At 59.6% G+C, this 25,977-nt stretch overlaps 2 long non-coding RNA genes across 2 annotated transcripts; one reads left to right on the forward strand and one right to left on the reverse strand.

Annotated features, from left to right (window-relative positions):
• Nucleotides 1-913: 913 nt before the first annotated feature.
• On the reverse strand, nt 914-23,243 carry LOC109502974. Its single transcript, XR_002161911.3, has 5 exons — nt 22,803-23,243; nt 20,067-20,182; nt 15,318-15,678; nt 1,903-2,055; nt 914-1,794 (listed from the first exon to the last, which is right to left on the reverse strand). It is a non-coding gene; the product is annotated as an uncharacterized LOC109502974 (long non-coding RNA).
• On the forward strand, nt 16,989-20,073 carry LOC109502975. The gene is made up of 4 exons (XR_002161912.3): nt 16,989-17,241; nt 17,557-17,805; nt 18,303-18,391; nt 18,482-20,073. It is a non-coding gene; the product is annotated as an uncharacterized LOC109502975 (long non-coding RNA).
• Nucleotides 23,244-25,977: the final 2,734 nt, after the last annotated feature.

The following is a 25,977-nucleotide window of genomic DNA, read 5'->3' on the forward strand; positions in this document are numbered from 1 at the left end:
TGGGCTTCAGGGGGTTACAGTGGGCAGGAAGGAGAAGGCAATCTCCATGGGATTTACCATGTGTTAATGCAGACAGGTTGTCCCCCTGCTAATATATGTGTTTCTGGAAGCCATGGCATTGCCTTAATAATCTCTATACACTAGCCAAAGAGTGAATATTTCTTGGATATAAAACAAATGGGGGGAGGGGGAATGAAAAAGAAATGCACTTTTGGAAATGAATTTCATCTGGAGAGAAGTCATCAAAGATGGTGAGAAAAGAAAAAAAAAAATCTTGGTAACTTTTAAGTAAGAATGAACAAGGTTTCACTAAACATCAAATGAAAGAGGACCAGGAAAGCATTGGAAAGGCCCCTGGGCCTCGTCCCTCCTGTCAGTGGCTGGCATGGTTGTGCAGGGGGGTGGTCAGAGCCTCAGGCAGCGGCCTCCCAGCAAGGGCAGTCACTGCCCTTGCCTCCTGCCCCTCTCTGGGGTGGCCCTCAAGAGTCCCGGCCCCTTCCCACACTTCTCCTGCTGCTGTGTTGCAACTTTAGGGGACACGGATGTCATCCCTTCTGTTGCCAACACCTTCTGAGAAGAGGCACCTCATTCTTTCCTCGCCGCCCCCCATGACCCGGGTCACAGAGGCGCGTACGTGACAGGACCAGCCGACAGCAGAGCAGGGCAATACTTAAATAAGAGTTTCAGAGAAGCACAGTCTTCCCTCATGACGGTGACAAAGCACAGCTGACCTTGAACAACACAGGGGTGAGGGGTGCCTACCCCCCACGGTTGACCACAGAGAACTTTGAATTCCCCAGACTTTAACTACAAATAGCCTACCACTGACCAGAAGCCTTACTGATGCCATAAGCAGCTGATTGATCCGTATTTTGTACACTGTATGCCTTGTATACTGTATTCTCACAACACAGCCAGAGAAAAGAAAACGTTTTAAGGAAGTCACAGGGGAGAGAAAATGCATTTAGTGTGTACTGTAAAAAAGCCACGGGTAAGTGGACACAAGCAGTTCAACCTGCATTGCTCGAGGGTCATCTGCCACAGTCGAGATGCTGGGACACAGCAGCACGCTCAGTAAGTGGTCACAGCGCTTCCCACCATCTTGAGAGATCGCGGAGTCATCCAGCCATCCAGCAAGTCTGTGTTGTGTGCCTACTGTGCACCAGACCCCATGGGCGGCTCCGGGATGCACGTCGACATGCATCCCCTGAGGCCGGCACGTTCCGGCCGGAGGAGGCCTGTCTGTCAGTAAGTAAGTGCGGATGTTGTCACCCGGGTCCTACTTAAAGGCAAGGAGTCCAGAATACAGAAGAAGAAAGACAGGTGCACGTGGAACAGGACGTCAACTGCCACGGCGCTGGTTTCGTGTGTCTTCTGTCCAGACGCGTAGCTGGTGGCTGAGGGAGTGACACGGCAGAGAGAGGGCGCGGTGCTGTCAGGAGGAAGGTGCACAGGGGTCCCCAGCGAGCTGGGAGAGGCCGTCGGACGGCGGGAGCCGGGCCGAGCCTGAGACAGCAGCCGCCCAGACTGGGGACAGCCAGCAGCAGCCAGTCTGACGGTGGCCCAACCTTCAGGCAAAGGGGGAAGTGTTTGCCTCCTCAACACAGCGGCCCGGGGTGCAGACTTGATGTCCCCGCTGGTGCCCGGTGTCCTGGATTCGGTGCCCAAACAGCTCTGGTGCTACCCAATATGCAGCCAAATGAGCCCCAGGCAGCCTTGTTTGCTGCTTCCTTGTGTAATGTAAATATGGTAGTTCCAAGATCCTAGAGTTGCATAAAATGTCATGTTTCTTTCCTGCTTTAAATAAACACTGTTAGAAATGCCCTGTCCCTCCTCTTGGGGGGCCAGGAACCCAGGGGAGTCTCTGCTCCCATGACACATACACTCACGCCCCACACCCACCGGCAAAGACACTCTCCTCGACCGAACTTGAGCCAGGCTGCTCTGAGATCTGGTCACGGTGCAGGGGAGACAGAGATGGACGTCCGTGGACCCAGAGCCCCCACGATGCTGGTGGGACATTGCCAGCAGCTGTATTTCCTCCACTGCAGACACCTGTGAAGAATGAAGATGCGTCCAGGGAGGCCAAGTGACGGGTGACACAGGAGAGGCCAGGGGTCGGTGCGGGTGGCTAACCGGCACGAACGCGCCAAGTCTCAGCAGCGACCGTCTCACACACCGCGGCCCTGAAAACCGCCACCTCCTTTCCCAAGAAGGGGCAGCTGTTCGGGAGCCAAAGCAAAATCCCAACAACTGGACTGTGTCACGTCTACGGGAGGACAGGGGGGTCCTGTTACGTTTTGCTCTGCGCCTTGCGTCCGGGCTCTGAGGGTATGTGGCACAAAGCGAGTGCTGACCACGCGCCTCCCGGAGGCGGAGTGCAGGGCCACACGGGCGAAAGGTGGCACGTGAGGGTGGTGGAGCGAGGGAGGCAGGATGCGGGAGGGCGTTCAGCTGGGGACACGGGACTCGAGTCTCCCCGTCAGTGTTTCTCAAACTAGGTTCCAGCGAACACCGCCCTTCCCGCGCCGGGCTCTCGGGGTCAGCCCGCCAGTGGCCCCCGTCCCAGCGGCAGCTTCGTGGTGGGGACGTCCCTCCTGGGGACGCTCCCGAAACTTCGCCACGGGGCTGCCTGTGGCCCCAGAGAGGGTGCCAGGGTCTCCTGGGGCAGGAGACGGGCTCCGGAATCAGAAAGAAAGTGAAGGACAGGCTGTCAACTCACCCAAACTTCCAGCCCTGAGGGGATCTTAGTGGGTGACGAACAGAACCTCCAACTTGTTTATGGCCACAGTTGTGCCACACAGTCAAGTGACTAAAAACCATCAGATTGCTCACTTCAAAAGGGTGAACTTCACAATAGAGATTTTATTTTATTTTACATTTTTTAATGTTTATTTATTTTTGAGAGAGAGAGAGACAGAGAGAGAGAGAAGCAGAGCTCGAGCTGGGGAGGGACAGAGAGAGAGAGGGAGACACAGAATCCGAAGCAGGCTCCAGGCTCCGAGCTGTCGGCACAGAGAGTCCCGTGTGAGGCTTGAATCCACAAACTGCGAGATAGATCATGACCTGAGCCAAAGTCAGACACTTAACCGACTGAGCCACCCAGGCGCCCCTATTTTATAACTTTTTAAAATATTTATTCACTATTTTTGAGAGACAGAGCACGAGAGGGGGAAGGGGCAGAGAGCGAGGGAGACACAGAATCCGAAGCAGGCTCCAGGCTCCGAGCTGTCAGCACAGAGCCCGACGCGGGGCTAGAACTCATGAACCGTGAGATCACGACCTGAGCCGAAGTCGGCCGCTTAACCGACTGAGCCACCCAGACGCCCCTGCAATAAAGATTTTTTTGAAAACGGGCATTTTCCACAACGGGGAGCCCCCGACCGAGCTCCCGACCGAGCTTTGGCACGCTGGGGGGCCTGGTGACCTAGTTCGTCAGCAGAGAGAAGCTCGGGAACACGGAGGGAGAGCGGGTCTCAGGGGGCCCTCTGGACGGTGACCCAAAGGGGTTCCAAGGACACACTGATGCGGCTGAGTTAAACATAAAGAAAACACCCAAATGTGTGCGGGATTAATGGACGCGCCAGAACAGTCCGTGCCCTTAAAGATCACGCGGGGAAGTCACCGCCCTGGGAGCGCCTTGCCACAGCCGAAAATCACAGTCAGAAGCGGGAGACAGAACTTTTGATCCAGCCTGCCCATGGAACAAGGTGTCGCCGACCTGGGCTCCCTCCTTCCCTCACCCTGGCCTCACAGCAGAGGGTCGGTCCTTCCCCAGATCCCAGAACGGGAGGAGGAAACTGCCTAGGGGCCTGGGGCCCCACCCCAGGACTCCCCGACATGCATACGCCCATTGACGTGCCCAGAGATGTGTCTACACCAAGCACTGTCCACGCAGCCTCAAAGCAGAAGTGACTTGCCTCCAAGTTGTCCCCATCCTCCAAGGAGGCTTCTGAAGACCCAAAACCACAGCACGACACTTTCCTCTCTGCTAAAGTTAATTCTGGGTTTTCTCTTAGTTTTACTGCCATGAAGTGATTAATCAATGTCTCAAACCTCTCAGATTATAATTTTTAGATAATGTTCTACAACTGCGGAGTATTTAAATAACTCGCATGAGATTCTTACATTTTATCCTATTTATAAGTACTGTAATTACACTATCTTTATTATTGCCAATAAATCCACTAAAATAACCCAGACACACAGCCAGATTTTTGTCTTCTAAAATAAATTCAACTTTTTTCCTCCTTTGGTTTTATTGCTATTACTAAGTGTTTACGCCATGTTTTAGAGACCTGGTAAAATTATAATTTCAGGGTAGTGTTTTATGTGTTCGTTCCACACATGTGAATCTTATTAGTAAATGGCTCCCATCTCATGTGATTTCTAGAAGGAGCAAATCGAACATTCCTGTCACTCTATTCAACACGTCTCTTCTATTGATTGATCCAGAAACTGCGATGTTTGGGCTCTCTCGCAGAAAGCAATTTCCTCACGTTTGGTGTCACTGCTGTGGTTAGGGGACCATCGCTCAGGTTGACTCTGGACAGGACTGACATCCCTGGGACAGCGATGTGTACGCGGAGCTTCCGTGGCAGAGAATTTCCGAGCGCCCTGTCCCTTCCCGGGTCCTGGACCGGAGGACGGGGCGGGGGTGCGGCCGGCTCTCAGGGCCCCGAACGGGAACTTGGGTGTGGACGGACAGGTGGATTCGCTCTAGTTAGGAGACCAATAGGTTCAACTCACTAAATTTAAGTTAAAAAAGTTTGGGGAACACCGTTACGACGGGTCGTGGTTTCCTCCAACACTCACGGTGTGAGCGTGTCGACTCTGGGAGGCCGGCCCTGTGGACGCGGCTGCCTCCCTACCTCGGCCCCGGGAACCAGGTCCCGACAAGGATCTCCTGCTCGCGTGTGAGTTTTCCTCCACGGGCAGCCCGTCCTCACCCAGGGTCCCCCTGCCCCACTCTGACCCTGGTCAGCGTCTCGGGACCCGGCTCCCCAGAGCTCACTTCGGGGGTTCCCACAGACGAGACGGGCCCATGGGCACATCCGACGGGGACCTGAGCCCAGCAGTGACCCCGAGGGCACGGGGTGGGGCTCGATCTCCTGCAGCCGACCTCCCCAGGCCTTCTGCAGGGAGACAGCCCGAACCCCACTGACTATTTCCAGGCATTGTGACCAGGATTCAAAACACCAGGTCTGGCTTGTTTCTTTTTCAAAATATATGCCAATATTTCTACATCTGGCTGAGACGGAATAACAGGAACTAGAGTTACCCTCTGGTCTGAACCAAGAAAACACCGGACAAAACAGGAAAGGGCTCTCTTGGAGACGCTGGCCATGAGGAAATGAAGGACATTATGCCGCAGGATGGGAACAAAGCCCAGCTGAGCCCCCCGCCCCCCGGTGCCAGCTCACCGCCCGGGGACAAGGGACTGGAGTGTGGGGAGCTTGATAAGACAGACCCCAGGACAGGGGAGCGCTGAGCAGGACACGCGTCTGAGGAGACCAGTAGTCACGCGACTACGAAACTCCGTGGCCCCCGACGAGGTAAAGCACGCAACGTCTGGATCCAGTGAAATGCCACCAGGCGTGCCACGAAGCAGGGAAGTGTGACCCATTAGGACAAGTTGATTGAGACAGGGTGACGTGACACAGATGAATGTGTTGGTAGACAGGACATTGTGGCCCCCGTCATAACATGACCCCGTGCGTTCCAGGAGGGAGGGGGAGACGTGCACCTTAAACAGGGTGGAGAGAGGCCAGAAGGACCCAGATCAGAGGCCCAGAGACAAGAACTGTGAGTCTCATATGGAAAGTGGCTGGATGGGATCAACAGAAGGTCCGACCTCGCAGATGAACTTGAACTTACTGAATTTGAAGGCAGCGTGAGGAAACACGGAGATCAAAACACTAAACCAAGGAGCACAGACTGCATGATTCCACCGACACACGGTTCTTCGACGTGACAGCACAGAAGCGCCCCCCGCCCTTATCTGCAGGGGATGCTTCCAAGTCCCCCAGCAGATGCCCGAAGCCAGGGACAGCACCAAACCCTCCAGAGACTGTTCTCTTCCACATACGCACCTGCGGTGAAGTGTACTTTAAACTCAGGCACAGTACGAAATTAGCAATAACTAATAATAGGGCAATTATAACCATGCACTATAATTAAAGGTACGTGAATGTGGTCTCTCTCTTCTCGAAATGTCTTCTTGCCCTGCACTCGCCCCTCCTCCTGGGAGGCTGGGAGGTGACAGAACGCCCACACGGTGAGGTGGGCCAGTGACGAGGGCTTGTGACGCAGGATCATCTGCTCCGGGACCACGGCTGAGCACCGGTCACTGAGACCACAGTTAAGGGGGGGGGGGGGACTGCTGCATTGCACAGTGACAGAATGGTGTCATCACGCACCTGGGGGTGGCGGGGATGGGCGGGCGTGGGCGGAAGGGGCCTCAGAGGAGCATGAGGGACTCCGGGGAGTAGGACAGGTTCAATATCCTGATTGAGGGGCAGGCTTCGTGGGAGCAAGCGCACGTCCACCTGACGAACCGTACCATGATTTAAAAACATTAAAACGTGGTGTAGGTCAACCGCAGCCCGATACAGCTGGTAAATGTGCGAGAGAGAGAGAGAGAGAGAGAGAGAGAGAGAGAGAGAGAATACGTGAAAGCCTGCTCAGCCACGTCAGCCAGAGGCCCGTCTGGGCGGACTCACCATCAGTGCTTTTCATTCCCTTCTTTTTGCCGTCTGGTTTTGCTAACTTTGCAGCCATGCGTTTGTGCTGCTTTTTGTATGATTACCTGTTGCTGCGTATTAAATAATCACGAGTTAGTAGCTCGGCCAACGCTTGCTTCACTGGCCCACGGTTCTGTGGGGCAGGAGTCAGCGCGGCGTGACCGGGTTCTCCGCTCGGGGTCTCACGAAGCCGGAGCCGACGCGTGACCAGGCTGTGTCCCCTGCGGGCAGCTCTGGGGAAGAACCGTCTCGTTCTGTTGACCTGTGGAGGCTGCCCGCACCCCCCTGCCTGGTGGCCCTCGGGCCGGCGGCACCACGCGACCGTCTGCAGGCCAGCAGGACCACACGCGCTCTCTGATCCGACCTCCCCGCTCAGACGTAAAAGGCTCCAGCGACTGGGCCGGGCCCACCCGAACGACCTCCCTTTGGTTGACGTCCAAGTGCACTGGCCCGCAGCCTGAATTATACTCACGAAGTCCTCTTGGCCGTGTGAAGCGTCCACAGATGTGCCCACGCCCCACTGCACGGGGAAAAGTGTCCCAGGCAGGCGCCCCACGCGGGGAGATGTCGGGGCCCCTCTAGAATCCTGTCCTCCATGATTGGGTAAAAAGGTTAAGTTTTCTGTGGGATGAAAGGGACACAACTGAGCTGCGGTCTTGCCCAGGACCTGAGAACGAGTGGAGCCCTCGAGGCAGAGCCGGGGGCGGTGGGGGGCAGGCTGCAGCGAGGAGGGCGGCCCTCCGGCTCCTCACCCTCCCCGGGCCGTGCGGTTTTCGGCCCCGGGGGGGGGGGGCCACACGCCTGACGCTGAGCCAGGAGCTGGGTGAACGGCCGTGAGTTCCCATCGCTTCGTCCGCTGTCCCCTGGGCCTCGGTCACCCCGGGGCGGGGGGGGGCCGTGGGCCCCTGGCGCAGCCGCAGGGCTCGGAGGAACAGCAGAGCTCTTTCTGGCCTTGCCCTGGACCCGCAAACCCCAATCCTTCCAAAAGCCGTTCCTCGTCAGCACCTCACGCGGCACCTTCGCCACACGACCATTTGTCAGGACAGCGCAAGAGGGGGCGGTCCCTGCACGGCAGCGGGGGACGTCCTCGGAAGCCCTCCTTCCCCCAGCCCGCCCAGAGCGCACACCTCACGGCCCTGGCACGGGGGCACCGTCAGGGTCCCCTGGCCCACGCCCGAGGCTCTGAGGGGGAGGCGACTGCCTGTGTGCGCACGTCCCCCCGCTGCCCACGGTGGGTCCCCGGCGCCCTCACCATGAAGAGAGCACGTGTGGAACCTGGCTCTGTGCTCCCTCCTTCCAGAAGGACCAAGAGTGTCGGCCCCAGTGCTTTTCCCATGACCCCCATGCAACCGGATGTGGAACCTGCCGGAACACGGCCTCCAAGGGCAGCAGTTCTGCTGCCTCAGGTGGAGTTACAACCTGGTCCTCATGCTCCACGACCAGGCTCCGCCCGGAGACCCGGCGCCGCCCCTAGGGCTCCCCGACCCTCTCACCTCCGTGTGACAGCCCCCGGGCCCCCCCACCGCCGTGTCCCAGGCCCATCTGTGCCCGACGCAGCGCATCCTTGCGGGAAGATCACTCACATATCCGTGACAGGGAAGCGGGTGACACGTGGAGAGGCGTTCACATCACACCCGGACGCCCGTGCTGTCCACAGAGCAGACAGAGAGGCCGCCTGGGCCGGGCCGGGAGCCCCGGGAGAGCCCTGCCCCGCTCGCCAGGTCCCTCTTCCCCGGGGGGCTTGCCCCGGGGTCCCAGGTCTGTCCGGGTCTGCGGCCGAGGGACGGATGCACTCTGTTCTGTCTTCACGGGCTGCGTGTTTTCACGTGTTTCTCCTTCAGCGTCTCATTGTTTTCCTCCCAGACCCAGCGGAGCATCACGTTGGGGGGCCGGGGGCGGAGAGACCGTATCTCTGTTTGTTTGGGTCGATTGAGCATTTTCTTTCCTTGTTCAACACTGTTCAGATTTCCAGATTGTTTTCCACCTCTCGATGGTATCTGGGTCGCGGCCAACAGAAACACACGCGTGCGCCCGCGGCCGAGGCAGGAGCGCAGAGGCAGAGGCCTACGGCTCTTGTTACGTTAGCTTCTCCGGGGCAGATCTGTGTCCATTAATCACGACCAGGCCGGTCCGACTTCCCTGAAGCCAGCCCCCGGGTGGGGGGAGGGGGTAAGTGTCACCAGCCCAGAGTGAATTTCTGGGAGCCAATGCCAGCGTTCTCCCGCAGCGGCCAGGCGGGCAGCAACAGACCAGCGGACTCGAGAGGGAAGGCCACGCTCGCGGATGGCGGCAGCTCCCAGTTCTCTGAAGCATCGGGTCGGGAGGCGGGCAGCACGCAGCCCCGGTGCCCCGTGGTCCGTGAGGGCGACCGTGCCCAGCTACGGGGAGCCCCGCATCCCACCCGACGCCCGGCCCTGCAGGCCGTACGTGCCGGGAGGGGACGCTCCTGTGGTCGCTCTGCCCCCATCACCCCACGACCCCGAGAAGGCCAGGACACACCTTGGAGGCCCTCCGCTGCCAGTCTGGCTGATGTGGGTGTGGACACACAGGTGAGGGTCCCTACCGTCCTCAGTCGTGTGTGTGTGAGACATTTTGTAACTGGAAAGGCGTCTGTGAGTCTTTGGACCTCGGCTGCATCGTTGGAGAGCGGCTCCCCAGGGACCGAGGTCCTGGCGTTTCCCAGCAGGTGAGAGGGGACTCCGGGGCCAGAGAACTCCCTGGCACCCGCGGGATGTCCGCAAAGCTCAGGGCTAACCGGAGGAGGACAGGGCAGCGTGTGTGTGGAGGGGAGGGGGGACTGCTGTTCTGGAAGCCTGAGACACCCCCGCCCCGCCCCGCAACCTGCATTAGCAGGGAGCCGGGTCGAGGCCACACGGCTCTGGGCAGAGCCGAGGGACAGAGAGAGGCTGATCGCAACAAGGGCCAGCGGAGATGTCCACCTGTGGAGGCGCTGACTGTGCTCGTGGACCTGAGCAGCACCTGCCGTCCCCTGACACCCAGGACCACCAGCGTGCCCGGTGACCGGACTTCGGCTCCCCTCCCGCGTGGCACCTCCTCATGAGACCATGCTCTGAGTCCTGGTTTTCTTGGCTAAAACAGAGGTGGACAGATGAGAAGATCGCTAGGTCCCTCCTCTCCCAGGCTGTGGCTTCATGTGCGACACAGGTGTGACGCACACAGGACCCACAGGACACCGGCAGGGGACTGCCGCGCCCTCAGCGTGGCGTGCAAATCCCCCCGGAGGGCATCTCTGTGGGACCAGCAGCCCACAGGCCCGGGGCTCTGGGGGCGGGGCCCCGCCCTCCCTGGGGTGCAGGCCCCCCGGGCATGGCAACTGGCCGAAGCGGCTCCCCGTGGGGCAGGTCGTGTCTGGCCGCCAGCCCTGAGCCAGTGTCCCAGGTGCCACGGGCATCCCCCCCCCCACCACGTTCCCCGCCCAGTTCGCCAGGGCAACCAGTCAGCTGGGAGCTCAGCCCCTTCCCGCCTCTTCCCGGCTGGCTGCCCGGCCCCACTCAGGGCCCCACGCCCCCTGGAGGTGGTGGCCACACAGCAGGGTCATCGGAGGGTGCTGGAGGCTAGAGAACCCTGGCTCCGGCGTGGACAGCGGCGTCGAGAGGGGAGGGGTGCTAAGCTGGAGCAGAGTCCACGGGGGGGGGGGGGGGGGTTCTAAGACCATGGTGCGCCACCTGCCCAGCGGGGCTGCGAAGCCACCGCCAGGCCGAGCAGCCGCCCCTCCCTCCGGCCGAGTGCGCGCTGCGTGAGCGGCCTGTCACCGCGCGGGAAACTGAAAAGAAACCACCGCGTTTCTTCGTCAAATCAGAAGAAAGTCCCTTCAAAACTGCTGCATCCAGTGCCCGCTCCCGGCAGCCCAGGCGCAGGGGACGTGGCCGGCACCCCGGTGTCCGGCTCCCCTTCCCTGGGCGCCCACCGAGCCCCACCCCCTGCACCCTGTGGACGGCGCTGCCGTGTCAACGACTCTGGCCGCCGGGCCACGGAAAGAAGAGGCACAGGGACCCAGAAGCCCAGAGGAGCCGGCGCCCGACCTCCCCCACCTCCTACGGCCGCGGGACGGAGAGGTGCCAGAGACTGGAGCGGCCGGGCCACGGCCGGGCTGAGCGTCTGTGCGGGGACAGGGGTCCGGGAGGGGGGCTCCGCCACAGCGCGTGCACCTGGGAGCAAAACCCCCCGGTGCCGAGCCGTCTCGTCGCTGCGATGCGGGCCTGGCCCGGCGGGGCGGCGCCCAGGCGGCGGGGGCCTGGAGCCGGGCCCCCCGCTCCCCACTGGCTGTAGGGCCCCAAGCAGAGCATCCTGCGTCCACGAACCTCAGCTCGTGCTTCTGGAAAGGCAGGCAGCAGGCCTAGTGCGCCGAGCAGCGTGAAAACCAGATGAGAAAACGTGCACGAGGGACCCGGGGCTTCAAACTCGCCCCAGCCGTCAGCAGACCGGCAGGTGACGTAGGAGCTTTCAAAGTGCGGGACTCGGAGTCAGGCAAGACACCCAGGTGGCAGGGCAGGGGTGCCTCCAAGCTCCCGTGACCCCCTCGGTGAACGGGGGTGAGATGCCGACCTGGGAACACGGCCACTTTCGAGACACGCTGCAGAGCCGAGATGCAAACGCGTCGAGAGTAAAATGATGGAAATGGGTGCGTCACTCAGAGGCAGACGCGGGAAGGCTGGAGTGGCCACCCCGGTGGCAAACACAATAGACTTGGGCCAAATATACTGCTGGGGGTCAGCGGGACGCTGTGCAGCCATCCACGAGGAAGAGACAATCGCAGAGCACCCACCAGCACATCTCCAGGATCCGAGAAGCAAAAGGGGCAGGAATGGGAGTGCAAGAGACCTTTCGACAACCACGGCGGGAGCCTTCAACACCCCCCGCGGCCTGCAACAGATGTGGCCAGGACACCATCACCGGGAAATAGACCCGAACGCACAGAAAACCTGCCAGCCTTCCACGGGGCGCCCCACCAATGACAGGAGACGCCTTTCGTGAGCACACACGGAACGTTCTCTGGCACAGACCACGTGCTGGCCGCAAATAAACCTCCATCGCGAGAAAGGATGGAAACAGCGCTGTGTTCTGTGACCGACACGAAATGGTAACCAAACCGGGAAGCTTGCAGCGACGTGTTAGACGACACGCCCTAAATAGTAAATAACTAAGGAGTCCAAGGATAAATCAGAAAGTAAGCCTCCGAATACTTCGAGATAAAACAAAAACGAGACCCAACAGGCCCGCACGTGCATGGTGTGGCTAAGCATTGCTAGAAGGACACTCATGCGCTAAGTGTGTTAAAAAAGAACTATCTCAGAACGCCTGGGTGGCTCAGTCTGTTAAGCGTCTGACTCTTGATCTCGGCTCAGGTCGTGATCTCACGGTTCATCAGTTCAAGCCTGGAGCTGGGCTCTGCGCTGACAGTACTGAGCCTGCTTGGGATTCTCTCTCCCTCTCTCTCTGCCCCTCCCATGCTTGTGCTCTCTCTCAAAATAAACTTAAAAATAAAATAAAATAAAATAAAATAAAATCGTAAAAAAGGAAGAGACCTACCTCAAGTCTTTCTGACTTGCCATCTGATGACACCGGAAAAAGAAAGCACAATAAATGTCAAGGAAGCAGAGGGAAAGAGCTCGTAGAAACTAGAATGGAAGTTAATGAAAGAGAGAATGAAAAAAAAAAAATACAGAAGAATCCATGAAACCAAAGCCGGTTCCTTGGAAAGTTCAATAAAGTGACGATCCGTTAGCCAGCCTGACCAAGGAGAAAAGAGAGAGACTCCAAACTACTAAAATCAGAAAGGCAAAGAGGCGGCACCACCACCAACCTCACAATAACACAAAGGGTTGAAAAGGAAAGGGCGTGTTGGTGGGGATGGCAGCGCCGGGAGGCTGGCGCTCTGCAGGTGGGAATGCGACCGGAGCAGCCGCTGTGACGCCCGTCAGCCCCTCGGTGAATCAGAGCTACCGCGTGGCGCAGCGACCACTCCTGGGTAGACGCTCGACAGAAGTGAAAACACGCGCCCACGCGAACAGTTGTGCACGGACACTCAGATCAACAGGTGGAACCGACCCCTAATGCCCATCAACTGATGCCCGTGAGAGCCACACGTGGCACAGCCACACAGAGGGGCGTGTCGTAGACTCTAAGTCCGAAGTTCTCTTTTGGCCAGCAAAAGAGCGGGCGCAGGATTCAGACGAGAGATGGCTGCTGTTCGGGAAAAAGACAAGAGCCCGGAATAAGGCTCCTTGCCCCGTCTTTATTCAGATCAGGAGGCTTGCAAACGCGATGGGCGTGTACAAAGAGACAAAGAAACCAGGAACTTTAACTTGTGGATGTGAGGGGGAAAGGGGGATTTCGAAGACATACAGCGTTTGGGGCTTGGGTCAACATAAAACAAAATCCAGGCGCCGGGCAGATGGGTAGACGGTTGTTAACAGCGGACAGGAGGCGCCGTGCCTGTTTGTCTTATCCGGCCTAGGGCAGGGTTGACAAGACATCTTTTCTTTTGTTAACCATCTCCGCTCAGGGCTGCTTTGCCTAAAGCGCGGCGGTCCAAAGTCCAATTCACCGATTTACCGAACCTGGCCCTGTTCTCCTATGAAAGCAGCTTTCTGCTATAGTACTAAATTTGGGGTGCTTTCACCCTGAATATCTAATCTTGTTATTCCTGTGTATTGGGCACCTGTGTGCCATTTATCTTTCAGGTCTTGGCCTCTCTCTCTGTTTTTGGGGGCTCAGCACCCCCTCCCTACTCTCGGGGTGTCTTTGCACCCCCTATTCTTGGAGTGCCAACCTGCTTTACCCAAACTCGGGTGTGCGCATTATATTGACTTCGTATTTCTTTGTGCCTTGTTAACCCACTGGTGTAAGCCCGGGGGGTTCCTACGCTTATCCGCCACAGGGCGTTATTCGGCCACGACGAGGGAAGACGTGCTGACACCTGCTACAGCCCGACTGGACCTTAAACACACGCTCGGTGAGAGAAGAAGACACGAAGGAAAGGTCCAGAACAGGCAAAAGTGCACAGACACAAAGTGCATCAGCCGTGACTCAGGGTGGGGGCGGGGGGAATACCGAGCGTGAGGGCTAAGGGTCGGGGTTTCCTCCTGGGTGAACGAGAAGTTTTAAAACTCACCACGGTGACGGCTACACGTATCTGTGAATATACTAAAAACCACCGAATTGCACACTTAGAAATAAAACGACAAAAATGTCAGCCCGACGAACACAGCAAAGCACAAATGGGAAAACCGTTCGTGCCCGCAGAGATGAGAAGAGCCTGCTGAGAGGGCTACAGGGCGACAAGGACGCCAGGAAGTGACTCAGAAGCGCGAGCCCAGGTGGCCGGACTTCGGCTCCGAGAGGGGTTAGCCTGAGAAAGAACAAAACGCACGTGTAGCCGTCCCGCCCGAGGCCCGGCTGAGCCCGGCTCCACGGGACCCCACCAAGCGTCTGACCCAGCCTCTCACCGGCCTTGAGTGAGGGGATCCCCAGCCCCAGGGGCCCGGTTCCACTGGACTCTGGGCGGCGGTCGGAGTCCCAGCTGTGTCCACACTGCGGTCCACCCTACTGGTCACCCTGTCCCCAAGCAGGAGCGGGAGACGGCAGGCTCTGGACGCCCGCCCTCCCGAGTGGGGCTAGATCAGACAGCAGCTCAGGAGCCTACCTATGCAAATCATGCCCAGTGCCCGTGGGCTGGGGCCTGCCTCGAGCTCATCTCGTTCAAAACATCAGACGGATTTCAAAAAAACAGTGGTGGAGACGCAGGCGTGGCCTGGGGCCGGGTCTCCCCACCGTGGGCGCCGGAGATCAAGTTCACGTTTCCCTGGGACGAAACACTGAAAAGGCAGCAGGGTGGAGCCCAAAGGGAGCCTGCTGACCACACCCCGAGGTCAGACACTCCCGTGTCCCAGCCAGCGTGGGCACAACCGGGGTGGTCGGGAAGGCCTGCCCTGGGCCGGCCCTGTTTTCCGAGGCGCCCACCGGCAGTGGGCAGAGCACGAAGCGGCCCGGAGACAGCGGGCAGAGGATTCCCACCCGGGGAATGATGCTGCTGCCGACGAAGGTTACGCGGATAGTCTTAGGCCACGAAGTAAAACGGGTAACTCGCCATCGCCACAGGAGCTAATTCGGGTGCCAAATAACCACTGTCACTGTTAGAAAAGTGATCTAGAACCCAAGATGGCGCTCCATTGGTAAAAGCAGAGTGAAGGGCCCTCCGCGCCGAGAGGCCAATTGACACGAACCCCGGACGGGCATTTTCACGTCAGCGAACCCGCAGGAAACAGGAGATGTCGGAAGTGGCTGAGAATGACACGGGGGGTGGGCAAGAGACCGCTGGGGATAAAGAGGGCAGGCGGCGGGTCGCCTCCGTCAGCTGGAGGACAAGTGGGTGTGCGTTTTACTTCAGATACTATCCAGCGTCTGCTACGATCGCACACGGCTGCACTGAAATAAAGCGAGCAAAGGAGGAGGGAAGCCGGGGGGACAGTCCTCTGTTGTCCCCGGCACTCGCGAACGGCTCGTGCAGGTGTGTTTAAACACCTGGCCTCACTTGCCGGCTCGTGGCCTTACCTTCTGTCCCTGCTGGCTCCAACTGTCTGTCTCTTCAGGGCAGGGCTTTTACCGATTCCTAAGCCGGTCCGGGACACATCAGCGGCGACAGAATTTGTGAAGTTTCCATTTAATGTTTGAGTCGATTGTGGCTCATGAATACGTACGCCTAATATCTTTGGAGACACCCTCCCTCCAACGCAAGCTGCGACTGAGGAAAGCTGTTCCCTCGCGGTCGGTCCTCACGGGGAGACACTGATCAAAACGCAGCTCTCGGGACGGCCCAGGACCCCCGGGATTGTGCACAAGTATCTGTGTTCGTTGCATCTTCACATGAATCGGAACTCCAGCTAGCCAACGTTCCCGATAGTCTTTTGTGTGCCTGAAAAAAAAAAAAAGTTTGGCCAAGAGAAAACCCAAAAACAAATGCATCGCACTTCGTATGAAACTGTTCGCTGTCCAAGTTGGGTGTCACACATTGTGACATGGGCCCTTCGGATCCAAGCTGCCTCGCAGGAGGTCCTGCCCTCCCTCTGGGGCCAGCGCACAGCTTCTCCGCCTACCACACAAGGTGGGCCAGTTGAGAGGTCAGCAGGGCCCAGGATGCACGTAGACTGTCCAGTGGTTGGAAGGTGCCGGAAGGAGGAGGCAGGTGGGCCCCAGAGCTTCAGCTGAGAAGCATCTCGTCCCGACACAAGCCGGTAGTTGGCTCTGTTCCCGGTTTGTCACCCACCGTCAGGGTCTCTGTCCCTCACTGCTTGGCACGCCTGCATTCTGCGACAGGACAGCCCTTCTCCAGTGGCCCGAGTCGTCCCTACCTGGTTCTGCTAAAGACGACTTTCCTCTAACAGAACCTGTAATCAACATTTTGGTGTTGGGTTTGTGGGAAAGTTAATGGCTGGAAGGAAATGAAAATTCTTCTGTTTCTGTTTTAAAAGTAGTCTGAAGCAGTTACAAGATTTTATGTTGCCTGGTGGTGTATCAGTTGGGACTTTTGGCTGCACGTAACAGAATGACCCTGCGATAGTTTAAGCAGAAAAGCAAATTTATGCTGAGGCTGCGGGGACAGTTTGTGAGCACAGGGCTGGGAGGCGTGCAATCAGGGAAGGGAGACGGCTTCCCCCTTCATCTGCTTGACCCCGGCCCCCGGAGCCACGCGATGGTCAGCTTCTCAGTTCTGCCCCCCACCCAAATTCCGACTTCTCCTTCTGGGCTCTGGCGCACAATTCCAAGGGGGGACCAGGATCCTGGCAGACATCAGATGACACAGTCCATTAGGGTAATTCCAGGAGGGCTTAACAGACCAGTTACTAACGTGCGGGCAGGGAGAGGGTAAGGGAACCACAAGGGACCAGAAGACAGGAGGCAGCCTCTGGGGGCTGTGACCTCAGCGGGGACACAGCCAGAGCCAGAGACGGGGAGCCAGCAGGAACGGTAGGTATCCTGACTCCTGGCCCCCCTCCTCCCCATCTCCTGCTGCGCTCCCCAACAGGCCAAACGCAGGGGGGCAGCGGAAGTCCCAGGGGGGCCCCCAGGGGGAGGCAGGCTGACGTTGGCCACACTGGCCTGCTTGCCAGCACAGAAAGCGGGTGGGCAAAGCCCTGCCTCACCTGTCTGGTCTCGGGAGTATCCGCACAAGAAGACCCTGATTGGCCCAGCTTGGATCACGTGTCCATCCCTGAGCCAATCGGCTGAGACCAGGGGAGGCGTCAAGTGTGCCAATATGGCAGCCCCCACGTGAAGGCGGATGCAGGGGTGGAGCGGGTGGCACCTGCGGGGAATGAGCCCGCCGTGCCGAGTGCCCCCGCCCCACGCCTCTCTTGATAACGTCACGACTGCCTCACAGCACGGCAGAAACGCGCGGGCCACCGACCCCCAAGCGCGGCGCCCTCGTCCTCGCTGAATATGGGGCGGGAATGTTCCTGAGACACCCCAAATTCGGCAGGTCCCTAGTGTTTTCCGTCAGCGTAGCCCTGGGCTCTGCAGGAGCGGAGGGCTGGTCTCTGCAGAGCCCGTTAGGCGGGGTCTGAGCCGTAGTGGGGGGAAGCGGGCAGAGGGCTGGGGGCGGGGGCAGCTGAGCCCGGGGGCGGGGTCTGAGCCTGGGGGGCGAGGGGAGCTGAGCCCAGGGGTGGGGTTTGAGCCCGGGGTTGGTGGGTAGCCCGCGGGATGGGGGCTGAGTTTGAGGGGTTGGGGGGGTTGAGCCGGGGGCGGGAGCTGGGGTTGTGCACGTGGAGTCAGGGTGTTGTTTGGCACTTAACAGCCCTGGCTTTGGAAGATAACTGGGAGGAGTCCAAGAGGGATCCAGTATCTAGGCCCCAAAGATACTTTCTGAAGCCCTAGTTTTGTTCTGTTACCCTACTGATGAGCCTCGACCCCGGTGAGCAGTCCCTCCCTGGGAGCTGGAACCGGGCCGGGCTCCCTGGTCTGAACCCTCCAGGCTGCTCAAGAAGGCAGCAGGGTTGAAAACCGCATGCAGGCGCCATCCTGGGGGCCCTCCTTCGGTGCAAAGGTACTCAAAATGATGAACACGGGTTCCCGTGGCCAGAGTGTCATCACTTCATGACATCTGGGCTCCACAGTCCTCTCCTAGATCAGAGACCTATCAGTCCTCCCAGGTGTCGTGGGGAGGGGAGGGGAGAGGAGGGCAACCAACCGAAGCCTGAGCCTTGCCTTCCAACCCCCTACTCCTCCCCGTCTGCCATCCTCCCCCTCCTCTTTCCCCTCCCCGTGCCAGCACCCGGAGCCCAGAAAGGTTGGTCCCCCCAGAGACACCCCGAGGGAGCCATCTCAGACACTGCATTTTCCTCTGCTCCCCTCCCCCTGCCTGGATTTCTAGAACTAGGAGCTGATGCTGCAGACTAGGGGAGCTTTGCTTCCAGTGAACTTGAACCCCGGGGGTTTCTAACCCCAAAGAGATCAGGCCCTAATAGGTGCACCAAGGGGGCAGGTGGCCAACATCAGGACCAAAGACTTCCCTCCTTCACTCCCTTCTCTCTGCACGTGGAGCTCGTGGGCATTTCTCGTGACTCACTCCTGGTGGCTAGCGACATTTCAGCATGTGCAAGACTAGAACCAGGCGCGGCCCCGCAGATCAGGTGAGAGGTCTGCGAAAAGAACGGGAGTCCTCGAGAGCGAGCGCAGCTGACATTTATTCTACGCTGGTCATTTGTCTGCCCTCTCTCCAGGTGGGGGCGGACCATGAGGATCCCCTTTCACAGAAAGCAGCGGCGGACCGGACACTGCAGGAGAACCCGGCGGGCCTGGCCCCTGGAGGTGGCTGGCAGATGGTAACTTTCATTCTGGAGAAAGCAAGTCTCCAAACTCACCAAGGTCAGCTGGAGAGGCTGGTGGGCCTCAGAGCCCAGACATCTAACCACCCGGCCACCTTGCCCCATCCCCGCGGGGCAGAGAAGGCTCCGGGGCCTCAGATGCCACATAAGGGAGAAGCCCATGTTTGGGGGGAGGTGGGGGGAGGTGTGCACCGGGATCACGCCAAAGCCAGCCGGCACAGGCTTCCGGTGTCTTCTTGGCTCTGGAGGAAGGAGGCGATGAGGGGGCAGTGAGGGATTCGGCCTGAGCCCCAGGCGCAGACGCAGCAGAGGAACTTGGATCTAATGCTGAACGTCTCTGTGCTCACATTTTGAAAAATAAATACTGTGTTCACCCAAAGCCCTCACTGTGGCCTTCTCCACCAGGCTCTTCAAACCTGAGTGGGGGGGAGGGGGCGCTGCGACTCATAAGATGGGTCAGGAAGTCAATCTGGTGGCTCACAAGTAGCGTTTTCTTCCTAACGAGTAGAACAGACTGGAACATAACGACACAGAAGATGCCAGATTGCGCAGTCCAGAGCGGGGGCTGTCCCGTGAAGAGACTTTTCTGTCACGCACATGTACACAGAGCACGGGTACATGGGGCGGGGTCATGCCTTGTGACACACTGTGTGAATGTCCTTGCTCTGTCAAGAGCGGCTTCGGGGGCCACAGAGGATGCGACTGAGCCAGCTGCACGTGGCCGGCCAGGCGTTCCCTGGTGTGGACCGATGCCTCGGGAGTCAAACCTGGAGGCACCCGGGGGTGAACCCCTGGAAACAGGCAGGACCCCTGGGGAGGGCTCTGGGGTCCCCTGAGGCAGATCTGACTGATTTTAGCCCAAAGTAAGACACGGCACAAGCCCAGCCAATGCTGGGGTGCAGCCGGTCATTCCATTCAGTCTAAACAACGTTCTCCCAGGGCAGTCACGTGCCTGTCTTATACGCGGGGAAACCGAGGCCCAGCGTTGAGAGGCGTGGCAATCCACAGCAGTGGGACTGGAGAGCACCCTCTCGGCTGACCCAGGCCACTCTCGTCTCCTCGGAGCCATGACGAATCTCTGGAAAAGCAGGCTTCCCGAGGATGCCTTGAACCTCACGATGTGCTTTCCGGGAACGCAGTAACTAGGGACCCACGCTCTTTATTGTGCCCGAAACACGGAGCAGGGAGACACCTGTGAAACTTGTCTGGAGATGACCCGGAAGGGTGTTGGCCACGTCGGTCCCGCACGCCCCGCGGCCACCTGTGACCAGGCAGCGCTAGAGCCTTCTGGATCGAGACTCCCAGATTGAAGGTGAGCTTCTCCGCAAGGCCACAGATAAGAAGCGCATCTTTCAAAGAGGACCACACAGGGCCCTGTTCAGAAATAAAGAAGAGAATCCGCGAGCACTTCACAAGGAAGAGAACAGAAACTATTCGGCGTAAGGTCAGAAAATCACTGCGGTTTGGTCCAGGGTCTGACCTTTCTCGCTGCTCCCTGCGGTGTCCTTCCTTGCTGTCAAGCTGCCCGCGAGCCCGTCTCTCCCCTGCTCACAGATGGCCCCTTCTTAGCCAGCAGCTGCCGGTTCCTCCGAGGCCCTGCAAAAACAAGATCACGGGGGCAAGGAGGTGGGGAGACGGGTCTCTCTTTCAGATGCAGGGGTGCCAGGGTCCGGGCGGGGGTGCGCTTCATGGCCTTGAAGTCCTGGGCAAACCCAGGTGGCCTTCCTGCCCCAGGGAGAGGCACTTGTCTAACCCCAGGGCTCTGGGGAGCCTGCAGCCGGCGGGGCGGGGACCCGTTCCAGGGAGTCTCGATGAGAAACCCCCAGGATCAGGAAAGCAGCAGCCGTCACCAGCCCACGGGGTAGCCTTGATGGGTGGCAGCTCTTCTCTCTGCCCAAGTGGCCCCGGCCAGCATTTCTGTAGGACCTGGGGAGGCCCTGCTGCCTTCCCACCTGGGAACGGGGTGGGACCCCAAATCTTGGCCGTGGGGCTACACTGCTTCAGCCTCCCCAGCACCCTGCCACTTGCCAACCCTCACGGTCACCCTCACGGTTTCTGGGAAAGGTCACCCCGTTCCCATGACAGGTATCTATGCCCACCCCGGCCTTTGACTTCTGCTAAGGACACGAGGCTTTCGCTGGAAGGAACCTGGGGTCACAGCTGGACCACTGAGTCCTGCTATGCTTTTCAGAGTGAGGCCTCCATGTGGTCTCGTCCCTACGCCCTGTGTGTGCTCTGATCAGGCCTCACATGCCCCAGTGTGAGTCCTGGTACGGTCCCGACAGGAGGGGAAACCGAGGTCTCATCCAGGCCACGGCCGCAAGACAAGGCTCAGACTTGCACTGGGGACCCCCTGGTCAGCTCCTACCCCGCCTATGACCAGAGGATCCAGGCCCTTGAGAGAGCACCACACACAGTGTCGGAGACGAGCACTCAGCACAGACAGGGACAGGAGCAGGTGCACGGACGGTGCAGGAGGGGAGCAGGCACACAGCACACTGCCCGGCTGCCGGAGGGCTGAGGGCACAGGTCAGCTGGCAGAGGGCGAGGAGGGCAGCCCGAGGGGCAGCACAGGGCCAGGAGTCAGTGGCCTCCCCAGGGAGACTGGAAGCCTCTGGAGACGGGAGAGGGTGGTGCCCACTCAGGGGCCGCAGTGCTGGGCCACCTGGGGCCACTCCTGTCCAGGGAGGGGAGATGTGGAATGTTCCAGGTGGGTCTGTCCTCATGTCCTTAGCGCAACCACGTTTGCACCCTGCACCCTGTGCACCGGGGATCCCTGCCCCGGAAAGACACACATTACAGGGGTGCCGCTCAGGTCCGGATGGCCTCTGAGCCGTGACAGACCACGGACTTGAAACCAGAGCAAACCGGGGAGGCCTTCGTGCAGGAAGACTGGGCCCGCTGGGGTGTGTGTGGCTCCCGGTCGCCCCAGAGCGGGGCCTCACGCCCTCTGAGGCTGATCTTCCAACGTGGCCGAGGCCACCTTACTAGGCCCAGGCTGCCCCTCCTCTGATGCAGGCCGGAGTCCCCGGAGTGTCTGCGGGATGGGACTCCCACCCCGGGACAGCTGCCAGCAGCAGGCCCCGAGTCCTGTCCTGCAGTGAGGGTTTCAGGGCCACACAGATACTATGCTGGGTCAGACACTCCTGGGGCCCCAGGGACACCAAACGGTGGGGATCTTGCTCTACAGGTGGGTCTCTCGAAGCTAGGACAGGCCTGACCGCAGGGCAGGTGCTTTACTCTTTGCTCAGGTCTGCCTTTCCGCTCCTCCCTCCCCCCCTCCTCCCTCTCCACCTCTTCCTGCTTCCCCTCTCTCCCCTCCTCCCTCTCCCCTCCTCCATCCTTCCCCCTCTCCTTCCCTCTTCCCCCCTCCTCCCTCCCCTTCCTCCATCTTCCCTCCCCCCTCCTCCCCCTCCTCCCTCCCCACCTCCTCCTGCTTCCCCTCTCTCCCCTCCTCCCCCTCCCCTTCTGCATCCTTCCTCCCCCCTCCTTCCCTCTTCCCCCTCCTCCCTCCCCTTCCTCCATCTTCCCTCCCCCCTCCTCCCTCCCCACCACCTCCTGCTTCCCCTCTCTCCCCTCCTCCCTCTCCCCTCCTCCATCCTTCCCCCCCTTCCCTCTTCCCCCCTCCTCCCTCCCCTTCCTCCATCTTCCCTCCCCCCTCCTCCCCCTTCCCCCTCCCTCCTCCTTCCCTCCCCCTCTGCTTTCCCTCCCTTTCTTCCTTCCGTTTTTCACTTTCCCTCGATTATAAACAATCGCCCCTAACAGAGTTTGTCATGACTCCGTGCTAAGCGCACTGGGTGCCCCACCCTGCCCAACCTCTTCTGTGCTCTGGAGGTGCCAGCATCTTTGGATAGTGTGGGAGCTGTTCTGAAAGGCAGCCTGGCACTTGGAGGCTTGACCTCAAAGTCTGCAGGATGTGTCTGGTGGTGAGTTGCAGCCCAGGCCAGGCAAGTGGACCCCCAGGACGGAGGGGCCGTTGGGACCTCCCCACCTCCACCTTCCAGGCCAGCGGCACAGAGACCTTTGCCCCAAGCCTGGAGACCTTTCTTGAGAGAGAGTCCATGCTGCTCCTTGGACGGGATAGAATCCCCAGGGGTCACGGGGCCTCGGAAACCAGGGTGTGGGAGCAGCTGCGGGTGCCATGGTCACTTGAGCTGCTTTGGGCTTGGGGACATGGGGCTGTGAAGCCTCTCACCCTTCAACCCACACCCCTTACCTGGACTCCTGGGCTGTGTAAACCTTGAGCTTCTTCCCTGGCCTCCCGTCCCATGAGCCCTGGAGCCTGTCCCGGGGCCACCTGCGGGGAGAGGCTTCCTGTCAAGCCACTCATGCCCCCCAGCCCACCTGGGAGGGGGTGCAGCCAGACAAAAGAAGCACCCTGGGGCCTGACCTGGGCGTGCGGGGGGCAGGGACAGTGGCCTGGTATCCTGTGGCTGGCCCACACATGGGCAGCTGTTCATGAGACTTTACTGAGGGATATTTTTTAAGGCTCTCAGGTTTGAGAGGAAATGCCCTTAGATTATGTCCACAACATGCTGACAATAAACCATATTGCTGATTACATCCACCCTTTACCACCAACAACCTGGTGTAAGTCATAGAGAAGGCTCACGGCTCTTTTTTTAAAAAAAATTTTTTTTTCCAACGTTTTTATTTATTTTTGGGACAGAGAGAGACAGAGCATGAATGGGGGAGGGGCAGAGAGAGAGGGAGACACAGAATCTGAAACAGGCTCCAGGCTCCGAGCCATCAGCCCAGAGCCCGACGCGGGGCTCGAACTCACGGACCGCGAGATCGTGACCTGGCTGAAGTCGGACGCTTAACCGACTGTGCCACCCAGGCGCCCCTCACGGCTCTTTTTGCAACTGTGTGCTTTACCAACCTGTAAAAATTTCTTTTTAATATTCAAATATTACATATTTAATATATTAATATGATATATTAAAATATTCAATAAATATTTAAAATAATAAATATTTAATGTTCAAATATAAAGTCTGTACTGATGGGACGAGGCATTACCTGGAGGGGAAAGGGACTTAAATAAATTACAGCAGATTTCTCATCCGAAAGCCCGGAGGCCAGAAAAAATTGGCATAGTGATTTCCAAAGAAGAACTAGCAGTCCCAGATTCTATACCCAGTAAAAGTAGCCTTCAGAAATAAAGCAGAAAAGAAGGGATTCTGGGAAGAAGGGGAATGAAGAGAATGTCGTCTCTATGCAGGTACCTGAGTACGCGGACATCCGCGGGCAGAAGGGAGGACATGGGACCGAGTCTCCCACCGCATACAAAATTACCTCAAAACCAACCACAGACTTGGATGTAAAATGTACATCTCTAAAACTCTTAGAAAACAGCACAGGAGAAACCCTGGGGATCCAGGCGAGGGAAAGTGCTCTGAAACGTGACCCAAAGCACAATCCGTAAGAGAAAAAAACGGTAATATTGGACTTTGTGAAAATGACAAACTTCTGCTCCTGAAACCCCCGCGTGCAGGCCAGGTGACAGACGACTCACTTCTGCCCGCATGAAGAGCCGCAATCTCAACAGTAAAAAATACAAACAGTCCAGTTAAAAAATGTGCAAGGGATGTGAGCAGACATGGGGGGGGGGGGGGGAGGCCGATTAGCACGTGAAAAGACGTTCAACGTCTTCAGGCACCAGGGAAATGCAAATTAAGACCCCCGTGAAGTCGAGCCCGCCCCTCACCGGGCAGAGACTGGAGGGAGGACTGGGACCCCGGCAGAGGCAGAGAGACGGGTCTCTCCCGAGCGCAGGTGGGGTGGCGGCCCTTCCGCGGGCACGTTTTGGGGTCGCTTAATAAAACCCAAACCTACAGTCAGGGTCGGATCCGGCAGCCTCACGCCTGGGCACGAATCCCAGAGAAGTGAAAACTATGTCCACCCACACACTTGTGTGCAAAGGTTCACGGCACCTGGGGGAGGGTCCGTGCGCCCCCTCCCCCACGCCGTGCGCTGGTTTCGCCGTGTCCTGTGCACCCACAGCCGTTGCACCATTAAAAGGAAGCCAGCAAGCAAAGCACCGTCCCCAGGTGAGCAGCGCTGGGGGCCCAGGAGGCCCGGCCACGCGGCCTGGGACAGCGCCCCCCGCCCGGCTCCCCTGCAACCCCGGGCCCCGCGGAAGGGCGTCTGCGCCAGACGGCACGAGGAACAGCAAACGTGCGGGCAGACAGGCAGGCCAGGGGCCACCGGGAAGACCCGACTATTCCAGAAACGGAAGAAAAATTACACCCGAGGTACTCTCATGTGCCAGGGAAATCCGAGCGCGGCGAGTCCGCGCATCACCAGCCAAGAGAGCACAGGAGAGCCCAGAACACCGGCCTGAAAACACGGAAAAAGAAAGCGGTTCTGCTCCGCAGGGGGCCCAGTAACACCCCCCCCCCTCCTGTGCGCCCGCCCCTCCCGGCGGCCCCAGGGCGCCCCCGCCCCTGAGCGGCTGCAGGGGTGCGGCGGGCCTGGCGCGCCAGCGGCCTCCCTCTCCGCCCCCGTGCGCGGCTCCCTGAGGGCGCACCGCCCCCGGGGGCCGCGTCCGGGAGCCCGGCCGTCGGTTCTGCCCCTTCCTCGGGACCCACACGGCAGCCCGGCCGCCCCCCAGGTGCGCCCCCCCCCCCCAGCCGGGGCGCGACTCTTCACCTCGGTCTGCCGCTCGGAGCCCCGGACCCCCTCTGTGAGCAGCGACAGACACACCCCGGGTTCGGAGGTCCTGCCTGGGTCCCCGCCCCGCGGGCGCCGCCAGCCACGCCTCCAGATGCTTGGTGCCCGGGCCCCTGCCAGCCCCTGCCCCCGGGCGCCCTCCCCCCACCTCGCCCCCTCCTCACGCCACCAAGGCGGTCTGTGCCACCTCTGCCCCGGCCCCTCCGGGCTCCTCCACCGGACGTCGGGGTCAGGGGCCCTGCTGGTCTGCTCCTTGTACCCCGGGCGCCTCCCCACCCCCCCATCGAGTCTGGGACCCCAGGCCCCCCGCACCCTGGGTGCCTTTCCCTGAGGTTGGGGTCAGGGGAACCGCCCCCCTGCATTCACTCTCGGTTGCGCCTCCCCCCTCCCCGCCCCCCCCAACCCCCAACGTGCTGCCCCCTGGGTGGTGGGGGGTGGGGAGGTCTCCCCGCTCCTCATAATCCCGCAGAGAGCATCCACTCTGAGCATCCCCCCTGGATGAAGCAGGTGTGAAGCAGGGAAGACGGGGCTGGCGGGAGGTGGGGGGGCTGCCCGGGGCCGCAGGAGGACGGCGGCCAGATGACCACCACCTGCCCCGGAGTCCGGAGGAGGGGTCGGGAGAGACAACGGATGGACGCCGGGGCCCTGGGGGGTGGGGGTGACTCAGGGTAGACCGGGGCCTTCAGGAGGGCACCTGTGCAGACACCAGGTCCCCC

This window comes from Felis catus, chromosome C1 (assembly GCF_018350175.1).
Source record: "Felis catus isolate Fca126 chromosome C1, F.catus_Fca126_mat1.0, whole genome shotgun sequence".
NCBI lineage: Eukaryota > Metazoa > Chordata > Mammalia > Carnivora > Felidae > Felis > Felis catus.